Genomic DNA, 26,679 nt, shown 5'->3' with positions numbered 1-26,679 from the left:
ACATTCACCAAGGCCTGGTAATCCTACTGTATAGGACATTCAATTCTCCACTTTATCCCAAATCATAAAGCAAGAACCTTAGAAACCCACAGAAATCTTTGGTAGACAATCAAATACTAAAATAAAAATAAATTTACAGGTAGAAGAGAGCCCAGCGTGGCTTTAAAAAAAAAAAAAGTCTGCCTTAGATGAAGGCTATCCATAAGGAGAGGAATAGTCAAAGGCCAGTCAAAAGTCTTCACTGGAGCTTAAAAATTCACAGCTCTGAACCTCCACGCACAGTGATTTGAAACCAGATGTCAAGTCCTCCTTTCTTTTCAGATATTCTGTGAGTATACCCACAGAAAAATCAGAAACTCATTAACACTGGTTATTCTCTGCCTTCTCCATTCGATCTCATGCCAAGGAAACAGAAGAGAGACCTAGGGCTAGTGCATCTCCTATCCTTGCCAGAGAAGCTCGCTACCATGGCAACCACACGCACAGACAGACATTTGCAGAACCCCAGAAGTTCAAGTGTTTAGCACATGCCTAGAATCACAGATACAGGCACTTTGTATACTCGTAATCTCTGGCAAATGACAAAGTTTAAAGCAGCAGTTGTAGACTTCCAGCGTCCTTAATTGTTATTTCCCCTGAGAATGCTTAATGGAATTCATGCAATGTAATCAAACTTATACAAACATTTCACGTTTCTGTCAGCTTTGACCAGGGTCCAAATGACTGCAGCCAGTGACAAAGGAACAGATAAATACATCTCACTTGTGTTCCTCTGCCCTGCTGCACTTGAACTATTGTAATCGCCTATTATCTCAACCCCCTGCTTCCACTCTACTCCTTTTCCAACCCGTCTCCTCCCCCAAATTGAGTGAGAACATTGCAGCCAGAATGATACTTCTAAAATGTAAATCAGAGCATAACACATTCCCATTTAAATCTCCCCAGTGCCATTTCATTGTCTGGGACTATTTGGCCTTTGTTTGAGCCGCCCTTGCACTGTCCAAGTATGTACTCGCCATTGCCTCCAGTCAGTCCAGGTTCTTCCCATGAGCAGCTCCCAGCCCAAGAAACTTCACCCTGGTCTCACTGTGTGCACACGGCCCCATTCTGGAGGTGGTTTTTCACACAACTTCCCCTGAGGACTTCATCTACACAGATCTCCCCCTTCATTCTGGATCAGAATACCCTGATCGCCTTCTTCACAGCAACTGTCTCAGTTTGCAAAACTTGTTTATAAATAGTTGTCTTTGCTATTTCCTTATCTCTTCCCTCAAAGACTGGAAGAGACTGTGTCTGTCTTACTCTCTGCTGTAAAGCAAGTTTCTAACTGTGCCAGACACCAAGTCAGCACAATAGATTTTGCTTAGATGAACAAACATCTATCATTTTTCAAAGAGGATGACAGCTATTGAGGGGACACATCTGCCCCCAGAAGAGACCAAATCGAAGCCTGTTGCCCAGTGATTATATGTACTCATTTAGCCCTCTTTCTCTTTTCTGTTCTGTTTTCTTGCCCTTTGTCCAACTTTGGGATTTACAGGAACGTGGGACTTTTCAATGTGGTAAAACCCTAGGAAGCTCAGAATCAGTCTACTGCTTATTTCATTCTGAGAGATTTTTGATCCCTGTGTATTTTAAGAGAAATCTAACCTTGATTCATTTATACATGATGAAAATGATTTCATCTAATTGCCCTCAAAAAAAAAAATTTTTTTTTTTTAATCAAAACCTTTTGCTGATCCAGGAAGTCATATTTTGTCAAGACTTGATAACTTGAACCCGGAGAGGTTTGAATTCTACTGCAACCTCAAAAACCACAAAAATGGAAGAAATTTGGAAAGTCAGATATGTCCTTGTGCCATGTCGATAGGGCCTAACATTTTGTTCATCTTAGAAAGATTTGTGTGTTACCAGTTACATCCCCACTGTGGTTTCTCGGTACAGACACGTGATGCAATGTGGTGACTCTGATGTTAGAAGGCCGTTCTCACAGCGGCCCTTTTTAGCCTTTGGAGTTTCTAATGTAACCTTTGAAAACAGCTGGTCCAAATTCCATCTTGCCCTGGACCCACACATCCCTCCTCTGCATTGTGCTCAGATTGAGGACAAAGGAAGTTCAGGAAGGAGCATGGAGCAAGATCTGATTTGGCCAAGCAATTACAGCTGCTTTGCAAGCAGCCACCCAGAATGCAGATTTTATTGTTGTTTTTGTTTTTGTTTTTTTTTAAAAAAACAACTTTTAATGACTTATGGATCTGGACACTTTGATACTTTCTCCCCTAGAGTTGAGACAGAAGGCTTAACCCTACCGGGTGTTTTTCTACACAATAAAACCCTACACATTCATGAAGAAATCCTCCTCATGGCCTGGTTAACTCCCAAGATACACAGAGACTGTCATAGCCCCACGTTTCACTCAATGAGGTCCAGTAAAATTTAATTTAATGATGGATGTGACACTTTCTGACCTTGAATAAGCAGGCAACAGAGTGTAAGAGAAAAGAAATCCAGCATTTAGCTTGGAGTCCAAGAGTCTTAGGTTATGTCTCAGCTCTTTGTAAATTATGTTACCTTGACCTCATACTTCTCATACGAAAAGCAGAACTAAGTAATAGAAACTTGTATATCAGAGGATTACGATGAGATTCAAGTAAGTTAATGTAGATAAGATACTTAGCAAAGGGCCTGACATATATCATATACTCAATACGTAAAGCCAGTGTCATTATGACATTTTTTACTTCCTTCAGAATGAGGAACAGGTGGCAGTAAAGCTGTCTGAGGTGGAATCTGGGCATTTAATTGGGGAAAATCCCATGGACGGAGGAGCCTGGTAGGCTGCAGTCCATGGGGTCACTAAGAGTCAGACACGACTGAGCGACTTCACTTTCACTTTTAACTTTCACGCATTAGAAGGAAATGGCAACCCACTCCAGTGTTCTTGCCTGGAGAATCCCAGGGACGGAGAGCCTGGTGGGCTGCCATCTATGGGGTCACACAGAGTCGGACACGACTGAAGCGACTTAGCAGCAGCAGCAGCAGCAGTAGTGAAACACACGGGTATGCATCCACCTTAGCACGTACAATTCAAATTCCTATTACAGCAAAATGGTGAGTGACTTCATGGCATGAATCTTAGGGACTGCTTTGGAAGAGACTTTAAACTCCAAGTATCAAGTGTCTATGATTTAAAATTTTTTATTTACTGGAATTTGAGATGTGAAATGAATTAGAATTCCACTACATATGGAAATATTTTTCACCCCAAAATGAAGTTTTCCTTAAAATCCTATGTTAGAGAGATAAATATATCTTGTGAAAATAGAACTTGGTATAACCATTTTGGAAAGGAGTTACAAAAATATTTATTGAATTCTTTGAAAGTTTATGCAATTTCACTTTCCTGCATTTAATATGAGAGAAACACTTACCTGCAGAAGCATGTACAAAATATTAGGAAAAATCTGATTTGCAATGGTAAGAAATTGGAAACAACCAACAATCAAAACCTAGCCTCTTTTAAGTAAAAGAGGCTAATTCTGCAGGAAATAACCCTAAATATTTCAAGAGATTAACAGTTTGATACGGGGTACACAAGCAGTCAATATGATGATTTTAGGACCCAGTCTTGTTTCATCTGTGGCTCAGCCATCCCTTAGGACCTTGGCATCTTCTGCTAAATCCTTTGCATCTAATTGGCACATGAGATATGAGAAGGCATGGAGGACTACATAAGATTTTAACAGATTGGGACTGTAAGTATCATACATCACTTCTTTCCACAATCCAACTGTCAGAACTTGGCAACCTAGCTATTTCTAATCATTGTGTGGTCTAGACACAGGTTCAGGAAGAAAGGAAACAAGGGCTTTAGTGAACAACTACTCAGTTTCTGACACAAATACTATGAGAATATTAAAAGATTAGGGCAGATCTAAGTTACTTGTAAATGAGCCTTGCATGACACACTGTTGAGTGGAAAGGTTGGCAAGAGACATGTCATAGGATTGGTTCCTTGAGGAGAAGGCTATGAGTTTACTGCTTACTGTTCAGGATATTTATTAACAAACACTTTTGCCATTAACATCTGAGAAAGCGTGTTTGGGCAAAGGGAGAAGATGAGCTACAATACAGATGCAGCAGCAGCCTCAGTCACCCCACGCAGAGCTCTCAACCTTGAAAGGTCAATTCGGAGTCGGCCCAAGTTAGGTCAACGTGGCAGGACATTTTATAGTCTTGCAATGAACTTGCACATTGGAACTGGATCATTTATTGGATGTTGGCTGACTCTGGAGAGGCTGAGGGTGACACGCCTCTGTGCCATTGTGGTGAAGGCCCCGACAGCTAAAACTGTCTGCTGACAGCATTTCCTACTGAAGCAACAAGTCCTTCATTCAAGAGGGATTTGGGCAATGTCTTACAGTATCCACCACATAGCTAAACAGTATAGTCTATTATTACTATAAAACAAAACAAAGGCTTGCTTATGTTCTTTGGCTAAATTTCTACATAAGTACAAAGAAAAAACTCTGGGGAGATAAAATCTGGACACTTTATGTAATAATTAATAGATACCAAGATTGTAGTGCTCCTTTCCAGAAGAAGCAGGTTTGAGATAGAGGCTAAAGGTTAAAAAAATTCAGTCATAATATTTAGTATTTTTTTTTTTTTTTTTTTTTTTTTTTTTTTTTTTTTTTTTGGAAAGCACATTTAATTCACTGTTGCACAACTCAGACAGAGGAGGTGGTTAGGAAGTCAGGAAGGCATTTAGGTCAACCAGGAATACTTAACAAAGAGAAATATCTTGAAATCATGGATGGTCTAGGAATATCTGAGAGGTAAAGAACTTGACTCCTTAGGTGACAACTTGTCAGGAATGTTCAGAGTTTCCCATTTTTGTCCACAGACCCTGAGATTGAACGTGAAATATCTCCAAAAGAGCTCAGAACAAATAACTTCTTTGGGCTGTGTTTTCTGATACTAAAATACTATTTAGGGGTTCACCCTGCTGCTGCTGTTGCTAAGTCGCTTCAGTCGTGTCCGACTCTGTGTGACCCCATTTCCCCCTACATGACGTCAAAACTGACTGCTATCTGCTAGCTCATGAACACAGCTATGGTTTCTCCCCACATACAAATGTACTGATCTTCAAAGCCTGTAAGCCTTATTCCAGAAGCTCAGAAAGATTCCTACTAATTTTTTCCTCCTTAGAGTACAGTTTTCTCCTCCTTTGGTACCGTTGCTTCATACAAAACATCTTATTCAAAGAAAATGACTGCTACGTCAATGGAGTCATTTCTCAGGAGCCAACAGTTAGAATTAGATTCTAAACTTACTGGATTTATAATTGTCTTTCCCATTTATCCGTCTACAACATTACCATTCCCTACGGGAAGGAGTAATCCATGAGTGACACCGGGCTCAGATATCTGCCCCATTCTTAGGAATGGATACAGAACACACATTTCAGCTAGTTCTTATGGATTCCTCTTCCCCAATACATGGATTAAACCATGTGCAAAGTGAAAAAAGAAATAATAACTAAGTGGAGTTTAAGTGCTATATCAGGAGATGTAACTGCTAACAAAAGTTGGAAAAGGGTGTTCTCAGAGAAGGTAGAATGAGGCTTTTTTCATTGAGAAAGGTGATATGGGATGCCACCTGCTCTTGCCAGAGCCAGATCTCCCAAATGGAAAAACAAACAGTATCAACATCCCACAGAATCTTGACTGCCTATTTGATGCCACAGTAAGTCCCAGCATTGTGGAATGTGGATACTGACAGAGACCTCCTAGATTGGCTAGGCCAAATCCATCATTTTTCAAACTAGAAAACTCAGCCCCAGGGAGAAGACTTGCCTTAATTAAGGTTAAAGCTCCTTAGCTGCAACACTGAGGTCAGGACCTAGATTTTCTGATCATCAGACCCCTGTTTTTATAGGCCCTTCCCTTTTTTTCGGGGAATGGTAGTGGTGGTTAATGTGGAACAAATGTAAACAATGGAGCAACTGCTTTTGCTGCTGCTAAGTCGCTTCAGTCATGTCCAACTCTGCAACCCCATAGACAGCAGCCCACCAGGCTCCCCCATCCCTGGGATTCTCAAGGCAAGAACACTGGAGTGGGTTGCCATTTCCTTCTCCAAATATTTAGTATTTTAAAACAAGGAAAATGAATTGATATTTTACTCATATAATAGAAATTGAATAAAATTATATTTGAGATGTGCTAGTACACATATATCTGATAAAGATATCATCAATCAAAACAATAGTCTACAAGGAGCAGGACCTTCCAGTTGGTAAAGTGAAAGTGAAGTCGCTCAGTCATGTCCGACTCTTTGCGACCCCCTGGTGGTAGCCCACCAGGCTTCTCCATCCATGAGATTTTCCAGGCAAGAATACTGGAGTGGGTTGCCATTTCCTTCTCCAGGAGATCTTCCTGACCCAGGTATTGAACCCAGGTCTCCCGAATTATAGGCAGACACTTTACTGTCTGAGCCACCAGGGAAGTCCCACATTAAAAGAGTTCTATTTTACACAAGGACTGATTGACTTTCCTTCTCTCTTCTTCCTCCCACAGCTTTTTGGCCATTTCATTGCTTACTAACATCTCCATGGAAGGGTGACTGGGGCTGGGGGCACTGGGTGTGGGAAAGAGAGGAAGGAAACTAGAAGCAGCAATTTCCATTACTTGCTAGCAATGCTGGTAAAGACGTTTAGTGGGGGAAATGCTGAAAATCAGGTATTTGGATTATCTGAGCCTGCCAACTGTCCATGTTCCACCCTCTTCCCAATAGCACAGACTCATGAGACTTGGTCATAATTGCATTTGCAGAGATGGCGCCTGAAATAAGGTTGCTTTCAATGATTATGTGGTTCCAACATAACCTTTTTCTTCCTCTTTCAAATGGCACATCCTAACAAGGCATTCTGGAGAAGGAGATATTTCCTATTGTATTCTCACCTGTCACACATCTATACATCTTTCAGGATGATAGTTAATCCAGACAGACCAGGACAATTTCCTTGAGTTTGAAAGGGCATTTTATCTTTTGTCTTGGTCTGATAATAGAAGAGTATATGTGGGGGGTTCAGTAGTAAAAAAGGCATCATGTCAACAATAAAAAGAAACAATAAATATTTGAATAAATACTTGTTGGATTTAACAGAATTAAATATTATTTATAATGTCAATGTTATAACTCAGTCTTTAAAATCTCTGTCATGACTGTTCATACAGTGAGTTTTAACCCAACAACTGAAGCCAATGAAAAAGTGGACAATTTTCTCTTAGAATTACAGAATGCTGTGTTGGAAAAACCTTGTAATAAAATTAAAAAACTAGGGTTCTGATTTAGACCACTCCATCTTAACTTAGTGATTTTGAGGCAAATTCAACAAACCCTGACTCCGTTTAGTGACAAAATGAATATACAAGAACAAACTTTACATTTAACGCTTTACAAATATTTCTATGTTGACACTAATATTAACAAGCTATAGAAGGGTTTCATTGGCACTAAATCGTGACTTAATCATATATTGGCTGTTTGATGTTAGGGAAGCTAAGTGGCCTCTCCAGGATCCTATGTGTTCATTTGTAAAATGAGGCTACACATAACTCATTTATCACTGAATTGTTGGGAAGGTCAAAGGGCAAAAACATGAAAAGCACACAGCACAATGCCTGGGACATAGCGGTCCATAATAAAAAGGAGTTATCTCTAAGTTCCAGTTATCCCTTGAACAAGACCCACTCTGTTTTTCTCCTCTTCTCAGAAAAATTACACGTTGTAAAATAAGCATTCTTCAAAGACAACTTGAAGACGTCTGGTAATTTCAAAGCCTGAAAATTCCATGAGTTCACAGAAGCTTTCACTAATTCCACTGATCTAAAGACAAAAAGGAGAGATGAAACTGTGTGCCCAAATCCATTTCTGATGATTTCTTCCATCCTACCCTTGTTGCCTCTCTGGGGGTGATTGTGTCTGTGAAAACCATTGACATTGTCAGGAACAGAATCAGCTTTCAAGATTGGAATGCCACAGTAGAGTCTTCTTTTCCTCAGACCAGAAGAGGCTTGGTTGGGTAAGAATTTTCAGGTCTGAAAGGAGACAGAGCTGGGATACAGGAATTGATACAGATAAACAGAAGAAACACCTTGGGAGGGTGATATGTCAAGAGAGACTAAAACAGAGCAGGAAGAAGATCTGAAGCAAGATGAGATAAGAGCAAAAGACCCTGTCTACAAGTTCTAATGTGTGTTGCAACCAAAGACTGACCATGTCCTACAAAATCCCAAATTACATAATTATGATGGGTAGTGGACACTTTCTCATAAAAAATGAGAGATTTGTTTTCCCTTTTATGGCTAAAGAGAAAAGCATGAGAAGTTACCCCATTAGGAACTGCAGAGTGCCATCATGTGAGCTGGTATATTTAAGGTGAGTTAACACATGTATACCTGTGGCGGATTCATTTTGATATTTGGCAAAACTAATACAATTATGTAAAGTTTAAAAATAAAATAAAATTAAAAAAAAAAAAAGGTGAGTTAGCTTGAAAGGATTATGCAATTGGTTTGATTTTACACAGAGTAAAACCTTATTTCTAACAGTGTTTAGAGAGAAACTGGAGACAGGTGTTAGAATGTTCAGATGCTATCTTTTGCAGTGAATAGGCCATTAAATAATACACAGTTAGACATAGAACCAAAGAAAGGGGTTCTATTCTGCACTAGAATGTAGGCTCCATGAAAGAGTGTTTTGTTCACTGTCATATTTCCAACTCCTAGAACATGCTCAGCCCTTTACAAGTATCTGTTGAGTTAATTAACCAGCTGAGAGGCCTTAGGAAGGAATTAGCCCATCTGTGTAATGAAAGGAAAGGATTAGGTCATTCTAGTTTTAAAATTTTATGATTCTATCAGAAACCACAAGTGAAACATTGTCATTCCATATTTTATCTCCATCACTTCTTCATTCAATGTTGATGTGATCTACTTTAGTATGGCTAGATGTAGAAAGTGCTAGGTAGCATATAAGATGCTTTAAGTAGTCCAAAGATACACTGTTCGTTTTTAAAGAACTACCTGCTTTTTAAAATATGTAATAGAAAAATATAATTAGTTTTTCAACTCCATTTGTGATTATGTTTTAGAGCATACTTTTTAAATAGAAGAATATAGGTCTGAAAATGTCACCCATTGGCAATATGGATATGCTGCTGCTGCTGCTGCTGCTGCTAATTCGCTTCAGTCGTGTCCAAATCTGTGCGACCCCATAGACAGCAGCCCAACCAGGCTTCCCTGTCCCTGGGATTCTCAAGGCAAGAACACTGGAGTGGGTTGCCATTTTTTCTCCAATGCATGAAAGCGAAGAGTGAAAGTGAAGTCACTCAGTCGTGTCTGACTCTTAGCGACCCCATGGACTGTAGCCCACCAGGCTCCCCCATCCATGGGATTTTCCATGCAAGAGTACTGGAGTGGGGTGCCATTGCCTTCTCCGATTATGGATATAAAATGTTATAAATATCTTAGAACACAACTTGTTAAGAACCTAAGAAAAAAAGCCTGTATCTACACAGACTATTTACTTGTGTATGTGTGTGTGCACGCTAAGTAGCTCAGTCGTGTCTGACTCTTTGCCACCCCGTGGACTCTAGTCTACCAGACTCCTCTGTCCATGGGATTCTCTAAGAAAGAATACTGGAATGGGTTGCTAATTCCTCCTCCAGGGGATCTTCCGGACCCAGAGTTCAAACATCTCATCTCTTGGTCTCCAGCATTGGCAGGTGGGTTCTTTACCACTAGGCGCCACCTGGGAAGCCCATATTTGTATATGAATATTTGTTAATACATACAATATGAATGACTCTCAAAACCTTTTTGCCTAGTGAAAGCAGTCAAACACAAAACAGTACATATCACATTGTTCTATTTGTATGTAGAATTAAAACAAGTAAATTTAGTCTATATTGATAAACAAAAATGTAATGGTACCTGGGGTTGGATTGAGAAGTTGCTTGGATTGGAGCAGAAGAGAGTATTTTAGTGTATTGGAAATTTTCTGTTTCTTGATTTGGATGATGGTTACATGTATTTATGCATACATAAAAATTCATTGAACTGTACATTTTAAATGACTATATTCATTTTGTTGTATGTAAATTATACTTCAGTAAATCTAATAGCATATTTATATGTATACACATATAGGACAAAGTTATTGTAAGTTTCTGCCTATACATCTTTTTATCATATATCTCCTTGATTTTTTTTTTTTCCCCTGTATCAGATTTATGCTAGTCTGTGTCTCTTCTTTCCTACTCAGTAGGTTTTGGCTCTTCCCCCAATATGTTGAATGATCAACCTAGTAAGTGATAGCTGTTGTCATATATTTTTGTACAACCTTCAGTTGTACAAAAAGAAAACATGAGACTGTTTCCCATTAGGTTACATACCCATGAAAGGTTTGTGGCATACCAATTGAGACCCAAAAATCTACAATCTTCTAGTTCATATTAATGACATAATGCTTAAGCTAATTGTTCCTTATGCAGGTGCTAAACAATCCTGCTTTGTTTCTAGTCTTCTCAACAGAAACTAAGGATGTTACATGCACTGAAGAAGGAAGGCAGAAAGAAGCTAGAAGCAAGAATTAACATGTCTTTGCATGATCTGAAAGCTTCTTTGGACCAAAGATAATACAGGCTGTGCGTACGGTTGCCAAAAACATCAAATTTTTGGTTTCAGTTCATGATCCAAAAGCTGAAAGTATGTCAACTTTCATGATACCCAGAGATAATTCAGTTCAATCATCTTTGTCAACTGATGAGCAAAATGTATGTCAACAACACTAAACAGCCAAAAAACAAAAGTACAGTGTCAGCAAGGAACAATAAGAGAATCTTAACATCAATAGATATAACTTACAACATTACAGTTGAGGAAGTTCGTAACCTTTAGCAAGGAGACACAGAATCAATAGCCGCCTAAGAGTTTGCAGCTGTGAATGGGAATTGACCAGGACTTCAGGTGTAAGAGGTGCTGGCAGAATATTTAAACCACATGAGAAATAATAAGATTTATAAATAAGTGACCAAAAAAATGGTATTAGAATAACAATTTCTTTCATTTCCTAGAAAAATGGGGCCAATCTCCATCCAAAATATAGCAGATTTAGAGGAATGTGCATGGATGAATTCATGGAAAGGACTTTTGGGTATTTAAACTGTGGCTATGAAAGTGCAGAATGGGAAAATATATTTTTAAAATTCAATGCATGCACGTCTATTTATCAGCATATCGTGTATTTCTCTGCTTAGATTTTATGGTGTTATTGTTGAGATGCTTATCATACAGCCTACTCAATTGGACCATGCTACATAGATGTACAGAGTTCTTCAACAGACTAGATAAGTGATGAGGCCTCAGGGAAGAAGCACGTTAAAGCTCAGCTCCAACACAATGAGTCGTCAGCCCCTTTGGGAAAGCAGAGCTGTTAAACAAAACCAGGAGGCCACATTGCTCAGTGAATTCAGTGGGATCTAATGGGGATTTCAGAGTAAATTTTGTTTTAAGACGTGTAGGAAGCTTAATAATTCAAAATACTTTTCTATCCCAAAGCAAATCTTTCCACCAAATCTTTTCATTTAACACTAATGGGTTTGCTTAATGGATTAGGAAGGGAAAGGGTACACTATGAGTGAACTTTCTTTAAATTTTGCATTTAAAACTCTGTTAACAGCCTCCTACAAATCTATTATTTTGGCTGTCACAACTTAAGGGTATAACCTTGACTTTTTGACAACTCTCTGCTATTTATTCCCTTACCTATCCTTACAAGTATATCAGCTTCATACCATAGAGTAAATAATATCTCAGAGACTTTTAAAACTAGTGATCATTTCATTTTAGACACAAGGTCCAAAGACAGTTGGACCTGCCTCTGTGAATAATTGAATAACATTCCATTGAAGGCTTTCTCACTTTTCACTGTCTTATTCAGAAATCATCAACACAACATTGCATTAAAACTAAATAAAATTAAGAATGACTTTTATGAAAGAAGACAACGGTTTTTTTTAGTCTTTTTTTTTTATTTTTAAACTTTACAATATTGTATTGGTTTTGCCAAATATCGAAATGAATCCACCACAGGTATACATGTGTTCCCCATCCTGAACCCTCCTCCCTCCTCCCTCCCCATACCATCCCTCTGGGTCGTCCCAGTGCACCAGCCCCAAGCATCCAGTATCGTGCATCGAACCTGGACTGGCGACTCGTTCCATATATGATATTTTACGTATTTCAATGCCATTCTCCCAAATCATCCCACCCTCTCCCTCTCCCACAGAGTCCAAAAGACTGTTCTATACATCAGTGTCTCTTTTGCTGTCTCGTATACACGGTTATTGTTACCATCTTTCTAAATTCCATATATATGCGTTAGTATACTGTATTGGTGTTTTTCTTTCTGGCTTACTTCACTCTGTATAATAGGCTCCAGTTTCAACCACCTCAATAGAACTGATTCAAATGTATTCTTTTTAATGGCTGAGTAATACTCCATTGTCTGTATGTACCACAGCTTTCTTATCCACTCATCTGCTGATGGACATCTAGGTTGCTTCCATGTCCTGGCTATTATAAACAGTGCTGCGATGAACATTGGGGTACACGTGTCTCTTTCCCTTCTGGTTTCCTCAGTGTGTATGCCCAGCAGTGGGATTGCTGGATCATAAGGCGGTTCTATTTCCAGTTTTTTAAGGAATCTCCACACTGTTCTCCATAGTGGCTGTACTAGTTTGCATTCCCACCAACAGTGTAAGAGGGTTCCCTTTTCTCCACACCCTCTCCAGCATTTATTGCTTGTAGACTTTTGGATCGCAGCCATTCTGACTGGTGTGAAATGGTACCTCATAGTGGTTTTGATTTGCATTTCTCTGATAATGAGTGATGTTGAGCATCTTTTCAAGTGTTTGTTAGCCTTCTGTATGAGAAGACAACATTTTTAACACTGAACTTTTTGATTCGGGAAAATTTGATTAATGTTACGCACACTCACTCCTTCTGTAAGACAAATCCTATTGTTGGCTACCTACTTTTGTCCCAGTAATAATACCAGTCACAACTACAACTTTTCTATTTGAGTCACATTCTAAATCCTTTACGTGTAACTCACTATATTCTCTGAATAATCTGAAGCATTAGTTATCATCATCTCCAAAGAAACACAGTGAATCATTAACTTGCCCAAGATCACAGGGCTTAGGAACAGACAAAGCAGGCACTTTAGGAACACAACAGGAGTGCGTCTATGAAACTCCATCTGTAGAAGTCCCTCACCTGAAAATACTAGCCTTACATATCCAGAGAACACTCTAATTTAAAAAGATACATGCACTTCAGTGTACATTACAGTGCTATTCCCAATAGCCAAGACATGGAAATAACCTAAATGTCCACTGACAGATGAATGGATAAAGAAGATGGAGTGAGTGTGTGTGTCTGTGTGTATACATACCGAGACACACAGCGGAATACTGTGCTGTGCTCAGCCACTGCAATCATGTCCGACCCTTTGTGGTCCCATGGACTATAGCCCACCAGGCTCCTCTGTCCATGGGATTTTCCAGGCAAGAATACTACAGTGGGTTGCCATGCTCTCCTCCAGGGGATCTTTCTGACCCAGGGATTTAACTAACGTCTCCCATGTCTCCTGCATTGCAAACAGATCTTTACCATTGAGCCACTAGGGAAACCCTAATGGAATACTACTCAGCCATAAAAAATGAAATACTTTGCAGCAACATGAATGGACCTAGAGATGATCATACTAAGTGAAGTAAGTCAGAAAGAGAAAGAAATACCATATGATATCACTGATATGAGGAATCTAAATATGACACAGATGAATTTATCTATGAAAAGGAAACAGACTCACAGACACAGAGAGCAGACTTTTGGTTGCCAAGGGGAAGGAGGGGTGGAAGGAATGGACTGGGAGTTTGGGATTAGTAGATGCAAACTATTTTATATATAGGATGGATGAGCAACAAGGTCCTACTGTATAACACAGGGAGCTTTATTCACTCTCCTGAGATAAACTATAATGAAAAATAATGTGTGTGTATATTTACATATCTATATCTGAATCATTTTGCTGTACAGTGGAAACTTATATAATACTGTAAATCAACTATACTTCAATAAAATTTCAAAAATACCAATTGTGTCGAAACAGAAAAATCTAAACAAATTATGGCCGGATAGTGACAATATCTTTCTATGTCCAGCTAAAAGACAACTGAAAAGATGTCTCAAATAGGCATTATGCATGAATTTGTGTTAAAGAAGGAACAAATCCCAAATGCAAGACAGGGTACCTTTGAAACATAAGATGGAAATTTCAGAATCACTTTCTGGTTATTACCGAAAAGTGATCACCATCAGAAAGCAACATAAAGAAAAGTCACCAACAGTTTAATTGTGGCTTACTAAATGGCAACCAGGCCAAAAATGATGACTTTTCTGGTCTACCATTATGCAGTGGGGCAGAGTGAATATTTGCTAAGCAGGTAATGAGATTGACACTTTACTATGGCACAGCATATGAGGTTAAGGATTATGTCCTTTTTACAAATTTGGAATCTAAGGCTCAAAATCCTTTCAAGGTCACACAGTTACTAGGCAGTGTTGGGATTCATCTCCTGGTCTATCTGATTATAAAAGCTCTCACTCTTTCCACCATCCTAGGCTTTGACTCTAATCATGGAAGCCCTAAATATAAAAAAAGAACATGTATCATTGTCCAAGATGAGTTTCAATTGTCAGCTTATCTCTTCAGATAGACATTTTGGCTTTGGAAAAGAAAATTACTGGTTAGTCCTTCACCCTATTTCAACTTCTTGTCTCTCAGCATTCACATGAGAGGATTACCTTAAAATCTTAATGTTTGCAAACAAACCACATCTGGTGATATCAGATGAGCTATATTTTCCAGAAAAAAAAAAAAAAACAAAGTATGGGAAGGGTGGGAAAGTAACTCGACCTTGTTCTTGAGACTGGAGATACTGAAAACCCCCAGGGGAAAATATTCACTATTTTTCACCAGTTCGGCTCAGTTTCTGTTGCCTCATCATTTTATTATCGCCAAATATTGCATATTTACACAGGTGCTTCTCTGATTTAATTGTTTGGAGGCAGTCACTGGAAGCAAAGCTGTGTGACTCAGCTTTGGTGATGCAGTCCAGCTGGGGTCTGACAGGTAAATAATTACCACTAACCAAAGCCTAAATGAATTCAGGTTCTTCAAAGTCAGATGGGGGAGGGGCAAGGGTTATAAATGAACTGTGAGAAACATCAGGAGAAGAGCGAGCTGGGCAGTCTAGTCTTGGAGGAAAGCACCAAACAGAAGAGTGAACAAGTAAGGTCTCGGTTGCCACATGTATCGTAGCCCAAAGACCTCTGGCTGAGTCTTTTATCCCTCCTTCAGCCATCATTAGTTTGGGATCTTAAGAGCCTCCCTGAAAAACTGAGTCCAATGATGAGCTAGATTCTTCTCAGCTCTTAAAGAGTATAATCTCTTGATCTCATTACATAGAATTTGGATTTCTTGACATAAAGAGGAAAAAAATCATTTCTCTGGGCTATCAGTAAGTATAGCTTAAGACAAAAATCGAGAATGAATCCATGTTTGTTTAAGAGCAAACCATCATCTCTAAGCATTTACTAACTGAACAGGATTTAGGTGGGAGGCTATCCATCATCTAGGGTCCAGTGATTTCAGCAGAGATTTCCCCAGCTTTCATGAAAGATACCTTCCTCGAGGCCTCAGCCCTTACATGATGTATTCACGAGCTTTGAGGATATTTGTTTAAAAGTCAGCCTGTATTGGCAGTAGAAATCCTTTCAGTTGTCTTTGTAGCTTCCTGATAATGAAGAAAACAGGTCTGATCATTGTGAATAAGACATTCAGGAAATGTGTGGTACAGGACTGCAGCTTCCAATGAGTTGACAGAGAAATCTAATTCCATCAGTGTTGAGAGCCATGCCCGAAGATGCCATCTGTGTTTTGGGATGGGCTTTCATCCCCAAACACAGGAGACCCTGGTTCAATTCTTGGTGCAGGAAGTTCTCCTGGAGAAGGGATTGGCTACAGACTCCAGTATTCTTGGACTTCCCTGGTGGCTCAGATGGTAAAGAATCAGCCTGCAATGCTGGAGACCTGGGTTTGGTCCCTGAGTTGGATGATCCCCTGGAGGAGGGCATGGAAACCCACTCCAGTTTTCTTGCCTGGAGAATCCCCGTGGACAGAGGAGCCTGGCAGACTACAGACTGTGGCACCACAAAAAGTCGGACATGACTGAGCCACTTAGCACACACACAGGATGGCAGTATCAGACTCAAGGCTATACTTCAACTGGTTTTCATCAATTTGACTTTGGTGGGTTTTTTCTTTTTCTGCCTCTTATGAAATCATTTGGCTTTGAAGGAGAAAATAATAATTTTTCAGCTGTAACTCAAAGTACTTTCTTATAGTCACCCATAGAATGTGAGCTGGAGGATTTACTTTATGGTTTGGCTAGAAATGAGCGAGAGTCCAACATCAGGGGGAAATTTTAAATAGCCACTTGAGTTTCTCCTCTTAATTCTCTTCTCTAGTCTGAAATGATGATGCATACCCCTAAGTCCTGGGCAGAATTCCCATCACATCCTTGAATGTGGGGGTCTGGGAAAAATACATACTCTCTTGTATCAGAATGAGTACCTTGAAAATCACAACCCCAAAGAAAATTACCACCATCTTAAGGAAATGGTTCTGACCAACTAAGCTCTTCCAAGATGTAGGACTATGTGCTGACTCAGGGAAACTTATGGCCACACATTGAAAACATTTGCAGGTCTGGAAAATAACTAGTTTAATAATTCAAGATGTTTTTAAGTTACAAAGGAAAAAAAATCATAAAAACAAATCAGCCTCCCTTTCGAAAAGTAATGGTATAGGATAAACTACTCCTGAAATGAAAAATAAAAACAGAGCTTGCCATCAAATGCAAATTCATCTTTATGAAACCCCTAAACAATTGACCAAAAAACCTCAGCACTCCACACCCCAAGTGGACGAATGGAAATACCTATTTCATGACTTCAAATTGTTTAGACAAAAGGAAAATATTTAGTCAATACTCCAGATGTATTTTCATCTGAATGTCATAATCCCAGTGCTTCCAGAAGGATTTCCCAAGTATTCCATATTCCTGAATGATCTTAGGATTTTTTCTTTTTTTGGTATGGCTACACAGTACTGACTAGGATTTATACTCCGTTTTCTTAACCTCAGCACTGGATAATCCTCTGCTGGGGGTGGGGGGAGGGAGCTATCTCTGGACTGTAGGATGTTCTAAATCATCCTGAGTCACTACTCATTAGATCTTAGTGACATGCCCCCAGTTGTGACAACCAAAATGTCACCAGACATTGCTAAATATCTCCTGGGTAGCAAACTGCAACCAGTTAAGAACATACTTCTCTTACTTTTCCTGGTGGCTGAGATGGTAAAGAATCTGCCTGTAATACAGGAAACCTGGGTTCAATCCTTGGGTCAGGAAGATCCCCCGGAGAAGGAAATGACAAATCACTCCAGTATTCTTGCCTGGAGAATCCCATGGATAGATGAGCCTGGCGGCCTATAGTCCATAGGGTTGCAGAGTCAGACACGACTCAGTGACTAACACACACTTTTCTCTTACTTATACTAATTCAGTCCCAAGACTTCACTAGGAGCTATTACCACCCTATTTCTTCATCATTTATAAATAATGAGAATATAGCTGAGAGTGCTTTAAGAGATCTGTTTAATTTCATAGTCCAGTAAGTGGCAAAGGAAAGACTTCAACCAAATCTACAAAGCTTAGACTCTTCATCCTAACACTGAACACTCAGAATCTGAATTGAACAACATTGTAGATCTTTTCTCTATAGTCTAAGATTTCTAAAAATACAGAAATAAATAAATGAATACTTTTTAAAAAAGAGTCACAAGATGACTGTATTGAGATTTTCTCCCAATTCAAAGATGTTCATTGGAAGGCAGGGAAGGAGCATAGACTTGACCATACTTGCATGTGGGTAACTGTGTCATAAGTAATGTTTCTATATACTCCTTAACATTTGCTGGTTATTTCAGTTACTTGAACAAATAGATAAGTCAAAAGAGCCTGCCAGATTCACAACAAAGTTGATTGCTCTAACACGGGTTGGCAACAGATCCACCATGACAATGGAAAGAGAATGGAATTGGGAGCTGGGCCTACCTAGGGTTCCAGCTCACTAGCTCTAGGGATTTAAGGAAATTAATGCTCTTTATCTTCCGATTCCTTATCTGAAAAAAGAAGACAATCATAAGTTTCTTACAAGGTGATTATAAGGAGAAGTTAATATATGCAAATCCCATGGGATAAAACTTGGTATCGAATAGGTACTTGATGTATGGTAGCCACTATCATGATTCATTTAATAGTTTTGAGTAACACAGACATAGATAACGGACTTATGGTTGCCAAGGGGTGGGTGAGGGAGAGATGAATTGGGAGTTTAGGATTAGCAGGTGCTAACTACTATATGTAGACTAGATGAACAATAAGGCCCTACTGTAAAGCATAGGATGCTGTATTCAATATCCTGTGATAAACTGTAATGGAAAAGAATATGAAAATATATATATTAATATATACACATATATATAACCGAATCACGTTGTTGTACAGCAGAAAGGAACACTTTGTAAATCAACTATACTTCTATAAAATAAATTTTAAAATTGGCTGTGAGACAGGAAATTTTCAAAATTTTATTAGAGAATATGGGGAAGTCAGACTTCATAAAATTTATTGGGTTTTTACTATATATAATACTAAGGACTGTGCTGAGTGCTTCACATGAATTATTAAATTTGATACATGAAGTCCATTGTCTACTAAACATTTACATTAGGCACTTCTTCTTTGGTTTGTTTACTTATCTGTTATCTATCTCCTTCACTTACAGGACAGCAAGGAGCATATCTATTGTACTTACTAATAGAGTCCCAGTGCTTCATATCACAGTCAATGTTTGTTGAATTAATAAGTTGACAAATCAGTGAAAGAAGAAAGGTCCCACTGGGAAGATCTTTGACTCTTCTATCAAGTACTCTTGATTGATGGCAGCATTTCTGGGATTCATTCATTTCTCATCCTCCCAATAGCCACTAGGCTGCTCCTGTCCCTCATTACCTTGAGTCTGGACTATTGTAGCCACATCATAATTCTCATGTGGTTTTAGCGACTTCTCACTGCCACCCATGGCTCCCCACCGCTGCAGTGGGAATCTTCCTCACACCCCCGTCAATCAATCATTTTCAGTAACCAGATCTAGGTTAACATCTTCAACTAACAAAAGCCTTCCAAGATCGAGCTCAGCTTGCCCTAACTCACTTCACCTTCTAACATTGACTAACGTCATCCTCTATTCCAGGCAGACCATGGTCTGCTTGAGCATTCTGGTATGTGAACCCCAAGATCATCCTGCCATTTATGTGGCCTCCAGTTTATTGAGTGTCTCCTTTGATCAGGCACTACATACCATGTGTCCTACAACACCAAACATGATTCCTGTCCTTTAGAGCTTAAAAGGTAGGTAAGAGAAAAGCACCGTAACAACTGCAATACAGTATCAATCAATTTGGGTTGTATAGAGTACAGATATCATCTATTACAAATACTTGGGAGGTGAGAGAAAGGTTCTCAAGGAAGAGAGGACATAACTTGTCATCCAACAACCGAAAGATGAAGACAACTTTTCTAGGAAAGATAGTGTATAGAGAATAATATCACATGTCAACCCTCCAGAAGGAGGAACGTGGCTCATTGAATGAACTGAAAATAGGTGAGAATACCTGCAGAGTAGAGCGGAAAGTAAAGGAGGTAGAGGCGAGTGGAAGGGTGGAAGATATTGGAGATGTAAGTGCAATCACAGATACGGGCTTGCCCACCATTTGGACCCCACTCTCAAGACAATGGGCAATCATAAAGGAATTTTAAGTAGCTTATTTAAAATGTTACTATTTGAGACTCAAAAAGAGGATGGCATTTCCAGGGGCAAATGAGTTACCATTTCTTCCTTAAGAAATACAGTCTTGCAGAGCAATTCCAATTCCTGGCAGACAAAAGGAATGCCACTTATAGTGTAGCAGAATGATTTTTGTCCTCGGAGTCTGGAGGAGCTCTGAAAAGCCTGTATTTAGGTCTTTCCTGAGCTCCATCAACAACTTGGGTGCATCTCTGTGCTCAGCTTCCTCCTCTGTCAAATGATAGTAATTAACTGACTTTATGATCTCCCAGGGCTCTCTCAGTGCCTGCTTCCTCTGAATCCTGGCATCTTGCAGGTGGTCATTTTATTTATTTATTTTTAATATAAATTTATTTATTTTAATTGGAGGCTAATTACTTTACAATATTGTATTGGTTTTGCCATACGTCAACATGAATCCGCCATGGGTGTTCACGTGTTCCCCATCCTGAACCCCCCTCCCACCTCCCTCCCCGTACCATCCCTCTGGGTCATCCCAGTGCACCAGCCCCAAGCATCCTGTATCATACATCAAACCTGGACTGGCGATTCATTTCATATATGATATTATACATGTTTCATTGCCATTCTCCCAAATCACAGGTGGTCATTTTAAAGCTAACATTTTTCTGAGAAGAACTATCTGAGGGGCTTGTTAAAATTGTAGAAACACATGCCTCATCCTCTGAAACGCAGGTACTGTAGGTGTAAGGTGGGGACATTTTAAAAAAACATGCTCCAAGTGAATCTCATGCACTGATCCTTAGACCAAACTTTTGAGAAACCCTGTAGTGGAAGAGTGAGTCCCTTCATTTAAATAGAAAAGAGGCCTGTGGATGACCACTCTCTCTGGAACTGTCCCCTCTAAAGCTAATCAAAAGGAATCTCAAGTATTCAATTATGCCTTGAGAATGTAGAAGTCAGATTAGAATAGATAAACTTGTGGAACTGAAATAGAATAAATATCCCCCTTCTCATTTCATGCTATGGCAGATACTTGACACTCATTAGTTGCTCCACTTGCTCCAACCTGATAGGCAGCATCACCAGGTTTCAACATTAAGGGGCTTAAGTCCTGAGAAGGAGGTCTGTGGCATTTGTGGATAAGAAGTAAGCATCACCAGCAATGACAGCTTTGGCTATCATTTCTCATTTCCCATTATTTGGTCATCCACATTTCAATCATGTATTCAATACATTTGCCCTTTGGTTTAGTGTTGCTTCCCCAGCATTTTTTTTTTTTTTTGCTTGTTTTAACCAAAACAACTATCCCATCTATATATTATCCTAATCTATGATTGAAATTATGCCACTCTTAGAGGCAGTGCTCAAGGGAATTAAGTTCCCATCTCCTCCATTCCTGTCAGATACACCATGAAACAGGAAAGATTAAAATAAAATGCATCAAAGAATTCAGCCATGGAGAGCTTTGCAGGAAATAATCCATCAACTTCTAAGATAGTTAGTCTGGCTCTTAAAATCAGGGTAACTCCCTCCATACAAAATGACAAACTAATGTTGAACTTGAATAAGTCTGACACTAGGAACTCTCAAACAAGGAAAGAAATGGAGCATGAGGAGGATTTGATCTCAAAGGTGAAGCATGGATGCAGAATTAACCAAGGAAATAGGTGTTCTGGTATTGAGAACTATTCCTTGTTACTGCTATCAAAACATTCTTGGCATGGGAAGATGACACAGTAGCCAGAATAGGCTGGATACGCAAAGCTTGAAAGCAACACTTGCTTTGATTTTGGTCACTAGACATCTTTAAGGTCACTATACATCTTTCTGCTGTAAGGTTAGCTTCCAGAGGGAACTTGCTCATCAATGTGCAGTACTAGTCACATTGCCAGTGGAGTTCCCACGGAGCAGAAAGCTCCTGTCTCAGATGACAAGGTGGCCTAAAGGGGCAAATGGACTTGGCACACAGACAGACCTGAATTAACATCCTTGCTCCACCACTTTCTAGCTGTCTCTGGAAGTTGCAGAACTTCTCAGAACCCGTGCTTCCTCATTTGTAATGGAAATAATGCTGAGTACTTTGGAGACATGCCATAAAAATGAGAGGTAACATGTGTAATATGCCTAGGACACAGCTTGGTAAAAGAAGGCATTTCACAGACAGTAACTGTGATAATTGAATGGCATTCCAGTGAATTGGTTTTCTTGAGCTGAATCATAAGCACCAACCTTCCCTCACAACAGGGGTCTGTTAAAAAGTGAGTTTCTGAACTTGCAGAGCTGTGCGATGTTCTATAGAAACCCACAACCTTAATACTCACCAAAAACAGGCAGCCACATTCAACCATCTCCAGAGTGGTAGCAAGCCTTGTTTTGTACAGGAGTTTTCAACATCCTTACTGTCTAGGATTCCACAAAATTGTGTCTTGAGAAGACGGTACTTTTTAAATGATAAACTTTTCCCCCACTTTTCTCTAAGGCATAAATCATTTTCTCACATAGCTTTTGAATTGATAGCCTTCATTCATCAATATGTATCTATGGAATATAGCGTGTCACCTGTCACATGCTGGGGATATACTGTACTGACGAAGACTTGGTCCATGCTCACAGTTTGATGTGTAGACAGAGAAATCAAATGACTGAAGGATGAATGAGAGAGAACCCAGGAAGGAGACACAGGAAGAATGCTTTGGGCCAAGGGATCAACCACTGAAAGGCTTCCAGGTGAGAGAACAAGGGGATTCCAATAAAGGAAAGAAGCTTGGGGTGGGTGAAGGGTGATCTCTCAGTGTACTGTCTTCCAATGTCTCATGCCAAGTGTTTGATTTCTATTAGACTTACTGCAAATTTCTTTCACATCATTGGCGCCTTCACAGACCCCTGTAGATTTACAGAATGCCAACTTAGAATAATAAAGGGCTCTGGGCCAAACAAATACAAGCTTAATTCTTAATTCCACAGCAGAGTCTCTGCACAACTTTGGACTGGAAACATACAATCTTCAAGCCTCAATGCTGATATTTACGAATGAAAGGATAATAATACCTCCCTTGTTAAATAGCTGTGACCATCAGATATAGCAAAGATTTTGTTAAAGTACCTAAAATGCCCTCTGATAAATAGTAGGCACTTAATCACAACCATTAGCCATCACTGAAAGCTGAAATCTATAAATTTTGGCAAAGAGCTTATGATTAAAAACTAGATATATCCAATTTAGAGTTTTAAGTTTTGGAGACCAAAAGCCCTTATTAATAATAATCATACAATTATAATCATACAACACTTGCTACTATTGATTACTTACTCTGGGCCAGGCACCATGGGAAGCATTTATCATAAGTTCTTATAACAATCCTATGAGATCACTTGTATTTCATGAAACACTGCTCCCATTTTCTACCAAAGAAAAGAAAAAGAGTTCATGAACTCAAGCATATTTTGACATTATGGATTAAACAAAGTTAAACAGGTTTATTTCCTTCAGAACTTCTCAGGAACTTTAATCTGACAATAGGCATTATCAAATCCAAAATACAGGAAAAGAGTTTCTAAAGGGTTTTCCAAATGTACTTGACCACTAAATCTCTTTTTAGTTGGATGAACATTAAAATATCTTTTAAACATACTTTGTAAAAGGCTAAAGTAAGAATTATCAGTTACATTTTATGCCTGGGAAAATTGGGCTCAGAGAAAGTAAAGAAACATGCCTGATGTCACAAAATTAGTCAGTAGGGTGGGCTGTGATTTGAAACCACATCTTTCTAACTCTGAAAACCACACTCTTGGCCGCAGAACAATGCTTTTCAACATTGTCCCAATTCTTAGAAACTATTTAGGTTGCAAAAAACATAGGCTGCGCTGCAAAGCTCTGACAATTCTGCATAGGATGGCCTCTTGAACAAAACCAAAGAAAACATAAGGGTATCAAATCAGGAGTCCGAGTCTGAGAGGCTGGCCATCACCCCTACACTAGGAAAAGGTAAGAAAGACCCCAGATCCAATTCTCTCCTGCTGTGCAGAGCTCCTAAGCCCTGGTCACAGAGCTCAGCTGGACACCTACCTTATTGCTTCCGATTGTACCCCAGGCTGTCCCCTTCAAGCCTCAGAGCTCAGGCCCCACCTCCATGGCCCAGTGGTTCCCCACGCCCCTCCAGCATTCTAGTGGTACTTGGTGACAGCTCACACCTGGCAATTCCCTCAGCAAAGGCAACTGCAGCCCACCACTGAGCATATTGCTAAAGCAAATAACTCACTGAGCCCAAACCTAATAATCCCTCCACAAAACTCAGAGACTAGGAAAAAGAATTACCCCATCTAGTTCCCTCAGCATGATGGGAACAGGCGAGACTTTCATTTATTCCAGCAGTCCATATGTTTGAAGGTCAAACAACACCTGGGTATTTCTTTGAAATACACTAATTGAGCCTGGATGATTTACAGTCAGCCTTGCTGAAAGGCTCACTGGATCACCAATGGTAAAGCAAGATCTGTTTTAGAAAACGCTGGACCCTCCAGCCCCAGCTTTGTCAAATGGCAATGAATATTTGATGCTGTTCAAAGATTAAGAGCTGGACCAAACTGAGTAAAGAGCAAAAAGAAAGGATGGCTTTCAAACTGCTCTGAAAAGGAGCCTTGGCTGCAGGTGTTCAGGAGGTAAAGAAATCAGAGCCAGCCATAGGAAAATCAGACAGAGGGCCTAAGAAGGACTAGTTCCCAACCACTAAGTCTGCACGGAAGGCACCTGGGAAACCCGTGAACAATGCAGGCTGCCCAGCTGGCCTTTGCCTTTTGTTCCCCTTTTGGCTGGTTTATATGGAAACTTGTTTGTGAGAACAACACAGAATTAACACATACAGAGACCAGAGTGATCAGAATGGGAGAGAAACATGGACTTCACCTGCTGGGTTTGCATCACATGCCGCCACTTACACCAAAGAGCTGGCCTGGTTTGTGCACAGGCAGCTTCTACCTGAGAGTCAAAGGTGGGGCTCGAGATGAGAACTCCCTTCCCTGTTAAAGCTTAACCTCCTGAGATCATGCACAAGTGGGACCTTGTACTCCTCCATAGCGTTGATGGCCACTGCAGTGAACTGTTTCCCTACTGGAATGTTTATACCTTTCTCTCCACTAGACTGTCAACTCTATAAGGAACACACCCATATTGGTCACTAGCACATCTCCAGAACCCTAAATGTACATTTAGGTGCTCTGTAATTATTTGCCAAGAAAATAAATGAATGATATTAGAAACCAATAACAAAGTTATTCAGAATTTCCTGGAGCAAATATTTTGGGAGATGAAGTTTTTGGGGAAAAAAATGACACATTGCACAGGCATTGATTTTCATCTTAGAGTTCAAAAGTGTATATCCTTGTCAAGAACTGTGCTATTTAGTGTTAGCTACATTTCATCATTTTGATTCAGGGAGATTCTGGAAACCGAAATGATAATAACAGTGAAGTCATAATAATAATGATGATAATAATAATGATCAAGGACGTGTGTGCCTGGCCTGGTGCTAGGTTTTGTCCATGAATTACCTCATTTAATTGTCTTAACAAACCCCTGAGGTAGGTATCCTCATTTTAGAGAATGAGGGAATAGAAGCTAACCATGAGAATTCCAGGCTTTCTGTGCTCTCAAACAGTATCCAGATACTGAAAGGAAATGTTCATTCATATGTGTATTCATTCCTTCAACGAATATCTAAGCACATTCTATTCTAGTACCAAACACCGCAGACAATAGCAAGCAAAAACAGATCCTGTCCTAATCCTCTGGAGTTTACAGTCTAGTGGGCAGACAGATGTTAATCAATAAACCATACAAATAAGAAAAAAAAAAATATAATTGTGTTAAGCACTACAAAGGAGTAGTATGCGGTATTAAGAGGAATCAGTCATTGTCAGCTTTCTTAAGCTAACCTGAAGGAAGAGTAGATAGACATTAACCAGGGAAAGAGGAGAGAGAAAAGCTTCCAAGACAGACAGAAGAACTGCTCAAAGGCCCTGTGGTAGAAAGAAACATAATGTGAAGGTGGAAAGCAGATGAAAAAAGCCTGTCAAGGTTAGAATTGTGAGAACAAGAAGCCAAATAGAGCCAGAAGAGTAAGTAGGCTCTAGAGCAGTGGTTTTCAAACCTGAGAATACACATCAGAATGATCTGGAGAACTTGCTAAATCTGCTGGATTCTATTCCCAGACTTTCTAATTCATGACATTTGGGGTGGGGTCCAAAACCCTGCATTTCAAAACACACACTGGGGTGATGCTGATGCATTCTGAGACTACAGTCTGAGAATGACTACCCGAGACTATCCAGTACCTGGTGGGCCAGGAGATGAATTTTTTTGATTCTGTCATAGGAGAATGAAAAATTATGCAAGGATTTTCAGCACAAAGATGATCTGACCAAATTTATCTTTTGAAAAATAAAAAATAAACCAGAGCTGCTGGTGAACTAGTCACAGGATGGAAAAATATCTATGTAGGGAGGCCAGTGAATCAGCAGGTAGACAGTCAGTGGGTGTACTGCAGTCATTTAGAAAAGAGATCATGGTGACTTGGACTAGGGTGATGGCAGTGGAGATGGAGAGAAA

General features: G+C 39.6%; 1 long non-coding RNA gene across 2 annotated transcripts in view; it reads right to left on the bottom strand.

Moving 5' to 3' along the window:
* Positions 1-24,533, bottom strand: part of LOC123330923 — a 36,349-nt gene extending 11,816 nt beyond the window's left edge. The window contains exons 1-2 of one of the 2 annotated variants that reach the window (XR_006640450.1): positions 24,142-24,533; positions 23,386-23,477 (exon numbers count right to left, since the gene is read on the bottom strand). This is a non-coding gene — a long non-coding RNA (uncharacterized LOC123330923). The remainder of the gene's footprint in view (positions 1-23,385; positions 23,478-24,141) is intronic. The other variant, XR_006640451.1, reaches the window with a different exon arrangement.
* Positions 24,534-26,679: the final 2,146 nt, after the last annotated feature.

This window comes from Bubalus bubalis, chromosome 21 (genome assembly GCF_019923935.1).
Source record: "Bubalus bubalis isolate 160015118507 breed Murrah chromosome 21, NDDB_SH_1, whole genome shotgun sequence".
Classification (NCBI taxonomy): Eukaryota; Metazoa; Chordata; class Mammalia; order Artiodactyla; family Bovidae; genus Bubalus; species Bubalus bubalis.
This window is presented reverse-complemented; position numbering and strand designations above follow the sequence as displayed.